This window comes from Austrofundulus limnaeus, unplaced genomic scaffold (genome assembly GCF_001266775.1).
Source record: "Austrofundulus limnaeus strain Quisiro unplaced genomic scaffold, Austrofundulus_limnaeus-1.0 Scaffold151, whole genome shotgun sequence".
Classification (NCBI taxonomy): Eukaryota; Metazoa; Chordata; class Actinopteri; order Cyprinodontiformes; family Rivulidae; genus Austrofundulus; species Austrofundulus limnaeus.
This window is the reverse complement of record NW_013952553.1, coordinates 1,179,461-1,187,045: the sequence shown is the minus strand read 5'-3', so window position 1 is coordinate 1,187,045 and position 7,585 is coordinate 1,179,461. Positions and strand designations below refer to the sequence as shown.

General features: G+C 41.2%; 1 long non-coding RNA gene across 1 annotated transcript; it reads left to right on the top strand.

The window, feature by feature from the left end:
- The first annotated feature begins 3,322 nt into the window (after nucleotides 1–3,322).
- Nucleotides 3,323–4,689, top strand: LOC106523280 (uncharacterized). The gene is made up of 3 exons (XR_001310874.1): nucleotides 3,323–3,472; nucleotides 4,365–4,464; nucleotides 4,661–4,689. It is a non-coding gene; the product is annotated as an uncharacterized LOC106523280 (long non-coding RNA).
- Nucleotides 4,690–7,585: the final 2,896 nt, after the last annotated feature.

Below are 7,585 nucleotides of genomic sequence, written 5' to 3'. Positions count from 1 at the left end.
CCCCGTCCCCCCGTCCCCGGCAGAAGACATCCCGAGTCCACTCAGGAGGAACTTTTTAGAGCAGACAGGAARCAGAGTTCTGATGTTCTGCAGGGTCCAGTTAGAGCTTCCTGCGGGACTCAGGAACTCGGTTCCACCAGAGGAAACACGGTCTGGTTCTGAGCCCGAGATCCCCGCAGAACCGGGTCAAACTGCAGCGTCCAAATCCAAACTKTCCTGCTTTTATTCTGAAAGGATCTCCGCAGCAAAACAGGAAAGAAGCGACAAAATAAAAGTCTTGTTTTATTCACCGAGCTTCACGTTAAACCCGAGGGGACGGGCTGTCTCTCAGTCCAACATCTCCCATCAGCATCAGTGGGACCRCTGCTGCCCTCGGGGCCGCAAGACTGGTTACAGCTCCGCAGAGGCGTCRAGGTTTATTTACAAACTTCTTTTATTCAAAATAAGAACTTCAGGAAAAGAAAAATCCTTTTCTGAGTGAGTTTGGCCCACCAAACCATTTCATTTGGCCCACCAGCAGTTCTCCTGGTTCCTAGATTGTAATTATGTTATACTCAAAAAAAAAAAAAAAATACAAATACTCAAAATTTAAATTATGAATAGTTTCATGAGCCTTTGCTGTCTGAGCATACATTGAATTTTCTCCATGTCCATGGGCTAAAAAAAAGGGAAAAAACGACTGTGGGCAACCCCACTGGCTGCCAGCTTAATCACAAAAATAAAATAACTTTACTTAATAAGTATTTGCATTACTTATAGTATTGCATTTGGCCCACGGCCCTCAGATTAATTTAAATTTTGGCCCTCTCAGGGAAAATGTTTGGGCACCCCTGCTCTAAAGAAAGGACAGTCCTGGAAAAGACTAGTCTGTCCACGGGGAYATGTTGGACTCAGGTGTCTTTGGTCTGTTTAAAGATGTCAGGTAGTCACAGGACTGTTCAGTATCATGGTGTGTAAGACACTGAACATGAGGACAGGAAGCTGAGGACAGAGTGTCTCAGCTGAGGACAGAGTGTCTCAGCTGAGGNGTTCACAAATGTACATACAGCTGCAGGCTGAGCTCAGAGGATTTGATTTAACTGTTGATGACCTTGATGTTCTTAAAAAAAGAAACTTTTTAAAAATATTGCCTATCAAGTCCGAGCTTTGTTTAACCCTCCTGTCAAAAGAATTAAACCTTGTGGGTCTATTTAACCCAAGGGCAGCAGAGGAGTTTAAACTCTGACATTAACTCTTGACCCATGGAACCAGCATAAAAGTATTGGTTAAAATAAAAAGATTTGGTCGACATAAGAAGAATAAATATCTATCTATGGGATTTTGAAGGTCATGTCCTGAGTCTAATCCTATGTAATGTTTTCTGAGAAAAACTAACAACTAATTATGATGATGATTTCGAGCAGAAAACCCCAAATCTTTTTTACTTCACTGCACGTTATCAAAACTCTTTTCAATCCCAGCAGGTAAATCCTGATGTCTAAATCTGCTTTAAGGTTTCTTCTTTCAAATGACGTCAAGAAATCCTCATTAGAATATGACAAAAATGGGATTCAGACTCATTTTCCAAGAGATGATTAAAAAGATAAATCAGGCTTCATCTCTGAACCGCTTCTAAGGATGATCCATGGATCAAAATCTGAAAATATTAATTTATTTTGATCAAATCCACCTTAATCCTGGTTCCATGTGATATTTCTACAGGGCAGACAGAACAAAAGCTACATTTCAATGACTGCAGGAATAAAAAAAGAAATAAAGTTACTCAGAATATAAACATATTCAAATGACTCAACCTATTTCAAAATGGCCACTGACCTTAGCCAAAACAGAAATTACTGCCAAGTCACTCATTTTATGAGATCCAGAGGTAAAGTTTGACCTGGTAGAAGCTGAGCATCATCCTTAACTCTGAATGAACATAAGGTTCATTTTAAGGTAAAAAATCATCAACGAATAATCTTAGTTTAAAACTCCAGAAGATCTTTAAACCTTTAATTTAACTCAAACTTTAATCTGATTTCACTTCAATGAATGAAGTTGAGAGAAAAGAAACATTTTACCAACACTATCTCTAACCCTAACCCTAATGTGTCAAACTCAGGGCCCATAGGCCAAATGTGGCCCGCCACAGCATTTTATGTGGCCCGCAAGTGCTTCAAAGAAGGATTAATGTCTTAAAATAGGCTGTTTTAAAGCCAGCATTGATCATGAGCTACATCTCCCATAATGCAAGTCTAGCATTTTACCTGAAAATCAATAACATCCCACCATTAGATGAAGCTGCAAAGGATTCAAAAGTAGATGGTAATTTGCAGTGTAAAATCTCCATTGTGCATTTTTGCTGGCTACGTTTGCTGCAGCCCAGTTGTACTTTGAAGTGGGAATTTCCCACTTACAAGTTGTAAATTTAAACTGGAATGTTCTTTGAGCGCAAAGCCCCTGTTGGAAAGTGGGAGAGTTCAGTAATCAAGATGGCTGCTACTCACCACAACTCAACAGTGAGTAAAACTCTATTACTTTTACTTTTAATAGTATTTCTGTAATTATTTATTTCATAGTCAGTCTGACATATAGCTCTTTTCAGTGTGTATAAGAGGACATGTTAAAACACTGTTTCTATGCAGGAAATACCACACAGAGCTCAGTTATTGTTTGTTAGCTGTAGCAATGAGACAAGGAATTGATTGATTGATTGACTGATGATGCCTTTATCTTCTTTTATTGTAATTGTATAAGGAGCATAATGAAATTACATTTAAGAACACCCATTCAAGAAGACACAGACATGACAAAAACATGGGGGAAACAGGTGATCAGGTCATGCAGCAACCAGTAGGGGTCGTGTTACCTTTAAAAAGAAAAATCAAAAAACATCATATTATATCAACAAAATATGATACATTATGGTGTTTATGAAAAAAAACCTCAACAAGCAAGAGCACATTTATTAGACAGAGGACTCAGTGAGTTTAGAGAGAAAGAGTCCGAAGAACCCAGCCTTCCAAAAGAAAAACCCATAATTCAGCCATTAGTTCAGAATATTRGTGTTAAATTGTTTATTCTGTCCAGCTCAAGATTGACCTTCAGGAAATCAGATTAAACAAAGTGAGARAGGGAGAGGTGGGGGAGGAGCCTCAAGTTGACGTAAACACCAGGAGAAATTAGATCCACCACCTTCACATGGGTGTGGGTGGGTGGAGCTGGCACACGAATCTGTAATCAGTTGTTTGGGAAMAGAAGAAAATGTTTTCGGTCAGGTAGACAATAACAATTAATTTTCCATCTGCRTTAATGTGYGCTGGTACATCTCAAGGTGGCGAATCCAATCARACAAATAGTGTGGACAATCTYGCTGGGCCGAGCTCACAGATTCCCCAAGATCAATTCCATCTGGCCAGCAAAGTCCAGGAACCACAGCCGGCCCCCGACCCTCAGCAGAACCGCTTGCAGACCTTGTTCCAGCTCGCTTAAGGTAAAAGTTTGAGTGCTGAAAAAACGGCAATYCTTCATATTGGTCAGGCAGCCAGGAAATGGTCTGAATAACCGCCGACACTGTTTTGTAGAACACCAGGAGACCACCAAGCCAATCTGTAGAATCCAGTGATCAGAATCCAAATATATATACAGAACAGACGTCCCACCTTTGACACRTCCTCCCATGGAAAAATTAATTATTCCAAAAAATTTATTAAGAGACCAGCTAACCAAATCCATAAAAAATAATCCATAGTTTTTGGTTTCTTATGAAAACGTAGAGAAGGCTCCGAGCAGCGAAGCAGGGAAAGATAAGGAAAGGCAGGAGAGAAGGAAAAAGTGTCTTACTCCTCCGAGAGCAGGAACAAAAGAAAAACATGTTTCCTGTTTATCTAAGTCAAAACACTAAACATCTAATTTAATTGGGTTAAGTGTTTTCTACATTTGGCATAAAATGACAAATAAATTGAGTTAAATTGAACAGAAAGCTCTGAGTGTTTTGATGAAACATCATGAAGAACTCTGCAGAACCTGGATCAGTGTTGAGCATTTCGACGCTTCATCCTGTACTCAGCCTTGGAGTGGCTTTAAGTTACCCTGAAACTCATTTTTTCTCACTTTAATTGGATTTATGTTTATATAAAATGGTGTAATTAGACTGCAGCTGCCTTCAGTTTAATAAAAGATCAACTTGGGCTGCATCTTTCAAAGCCACTGTCCTTTAAATACCTAATCTGGCAATAAGTTCAGCTCCACTTCATTTGGATTTTTTTTAACCATCTGACTTGTTCAGCAGCAGCTCTGTAGCTTTAAACAGACAAATTAAAGCAAAGATTGAGCTGCCAGTTAATAGACTTTTATAGGCTGATAATTCTGCTTCTGCCCTGCAGCTGCTCCGACTGAACATCTGAATATAGTCTAAAACAAGCTGCAGCTCTGCAGAAAAGGAGAGGAGAACAGTTACAGTTTAAGCTCCTCCCACCAGCTCAGGTTTGTGTAAACAGACAAATCTTAAAATGTCATTTAAACTCTGCCTGTCATGTTTTGATGGATGGTTTTGTCTTTTTTGTGGCATCTTTTATTTGTGTGGTTTATTTTCTGTTTGCCGCCACACCCACTCACACCTGTCCTCTGTCCCATTAAACTCATGTTTCTCATCTCCTCATTGACTCCTTCCTCCCACTAGTTCACCATCCATCCATCCATCCATCCATCCATCCATCCATCCATCCATCCATCCATCCATCCTCTTGTTCCAGAGGTAGGTCTCGGGGGCAGCAGTTTGATCAGGGAGGTCCAGACTCTCTTTCCACAGCCACCTCTCCCAGTCTTCTGGGAGGACCCCATGGTGTTCCCACACCAGCTGAGAGTCTCCTTAGAGTGTCCTGTGTCTTCCCCTGGGTCTTCTCCCAGTTGGACGTGCCTGGGACACCTCCAGGGCTCATCTTTACTTTCATCAGAGTTTTATAGGAACTGACTGGACATGTCTGACTGTCCACATGTCTAACCAACATAAACCCAGAAGAACTGAAAACTGCCTGAGCTGTTGTTGCTCTGCAGACTCCCAMCTGCTGCTGCCCACACAGCCTTTATATTTTCACAGAGGTTCTGATGAACATCACTCTTCCTCCCTGTGGGTTCTCATCAAAGCTGCTGTCAGGATGACGTCTGGAAGTCTGAACCTGCTGCTGCTTCATTGACAGGAATCTGTTCACCTGCAGCCAAAACTCACCTTGCTTTCATCAGTGTTGTTTTAGCTCAATAAACTGCTGCTGAGTCATCGTTTCCTCACTGAGAGATGCTGAGCTGTATGTTTTAAGTAAACAGACGGTTATTCATTTATCTGGCCCTGAGACGTTGTAAGTTGGGCTTGTTTGTGTATTACACCAACCATGTTTCCATGGTGACAGACGTTTATTTTTTATTTTTTTTACAGAAACAGGAAACACTTTGACAAAGTGTGGGATGACTTCTGCTGCAGCAGCAGGAAGTTCAACTTCCTTCTAAAGATTCAACCTCTAAAAGTCTCTTTTATGCCCAGTCCTCTAATTAACTGAATGAGTTATAAAATGCTTATTTTCCTTTTACAACCTTCTGTTGTCAATGTCCAACTCTTTTCTAACATGTTGCTGCAATTAAATTCAAAATTACCAAGTTTTTTYCTTATAATTAAACATTTTTTAATTATATGTGATACTATGAATAAAATACAGTTAAGATTTCAGATTCATTATTTTCTGGGTTTTTTTTTTTTTTTTTCATTTTAAATGATCTACAACCAAAGCAGAGCTTATTAAAGTAAATTGAATGTTTTTAACTTCTTGTCCTTCAAGCTGAATGATCCAAGGTGAGCAGGAACTTCCTCCTCTGGAGACTGGCTCCTGMTGGACTCCAGAGGCCCGTTTGTCATTTCCACTTTCAGCTGCCTCAGCGCTGGAAGCCCCCACCGCACTGCGCATTTCCACATGTCCCTCTGAAAGACAAACCTCCCCTCCTGGCAGGAGCTCGTCCCCATGCTGCGTTTAAACAGCGATCAACCTGTCCGACACATCGATAATCTYCCCATCCTCCTGGATGAGCTGTAAGTAATGGGAGTGGGGTCGGAGCAAAGAGGTGTGGCTGCGTAATCCTGCCTCCCAACGCCCTTCAGTGGAGGGTGAGGGTCGCGAAGAGAACAGGCGCTGAATGTCGGGGCGGCGTTGGAACATGCAGATCGCTAATTGGTCAGGGGTGGGGGTCACGGTGCTGCTGCTGCAGACACTTATTATGCTGGAGGTGTGATGGGCGGGGAGGAGCTGGAGGAGAGGAAGGAGTGCTGAATAGCAGAGCTGTCTGAGGGTTATGTTGACTGCAGGACCTTGGGGTGATTGGAAGCCCCCCCAGGGGACCAGGAGAGGACCCAGAACTGACATCCCGCTGCAGGTGTACGGTTTGTTTCCTGTATTTTCCTTCCTGTAGCTGCCAGAGAAGCAGGTAGGTGCACATTTGCAAGCTGCTGCAAGGTCAGAGTGGCCCTCATTGCTCAGTGTCATAACGCAGGGCAGAGGAGGAAGGTGTAGAGGTGAGGAAGAGGAGGAGGAGGAGGAGGAGGAGGAGGAAGAATCATTGTCTGAGTAGAGGGGGGCCCTCGCCAAGTCCTTGAACTCCTCTCTTCTGTGGCTCAACACCAACAGGACGTAAACACCCAGAAGCTGAAAGGATTGTTTTATGAAGCACCTTCCATCTGTTGTTTTGTAGGTTGATAAAGCATCAGGAGCCAAGTATGCTGACTCAGCAGTTTAATGCAGACATAACTGCAAACTTAAGTCTACCTAAACAAACAAGCAAACAAACAAAAAAAGGCCCAATCAAACCCTCTCCTCAGTGATTCTAAATGAAAACACATAAACATCTCTTCAAATTTTCATCTTTATGAGACTGAGTTCATTCAGAGATGTTGGGCTTTAAGTTTAAATCCTGACACAGAAACGTCTCAAATGTTTGTTTTATAATTAACATTTTTTTCAATCAACTGTTGAACCATTTATTTTTCATACCAGAAAATGAAGAAGGGTCAATAATAAATTATCAGTTTTAAATCATTTTACTGACTGTGTCAAACATCAATATTTAACATGTAGACATTTTTATTGAAATGTCCTGAAACTGTCAACAAATGTTTCATCCATCCATCATCCATTCATCATCCATCCATCCATCCATCCATCATCCATCCATCCATTCATTGTCCATCCATCTATTCATCCATCCATCCATTCATCCATCTATTCATCCATCCATCAATCCATCCATCCATCCATCTATTCATCCATCCATCTATTCATCCATCCATCAATCCATCCATCCATCCATCTATTCATCCATCCATCTATTCATCCATCCATCTATTCATCCATCCATCCATCCGTGTGTTCATAAATTGACTTTTGGCACCAGATTTTTCAGACCAGTAGTTGAAAAAGAATGTAATGATCTTTTATCTAAAAATAAATAAAATAAAACAAACCCATGATAATTGGCTTGAACTTAATATAGCACCTTATCAAGTCCATAAGGACCCTAAAGCACTTTACATTTCAGACATCCACACACTGATGCTACTAAGCTACAC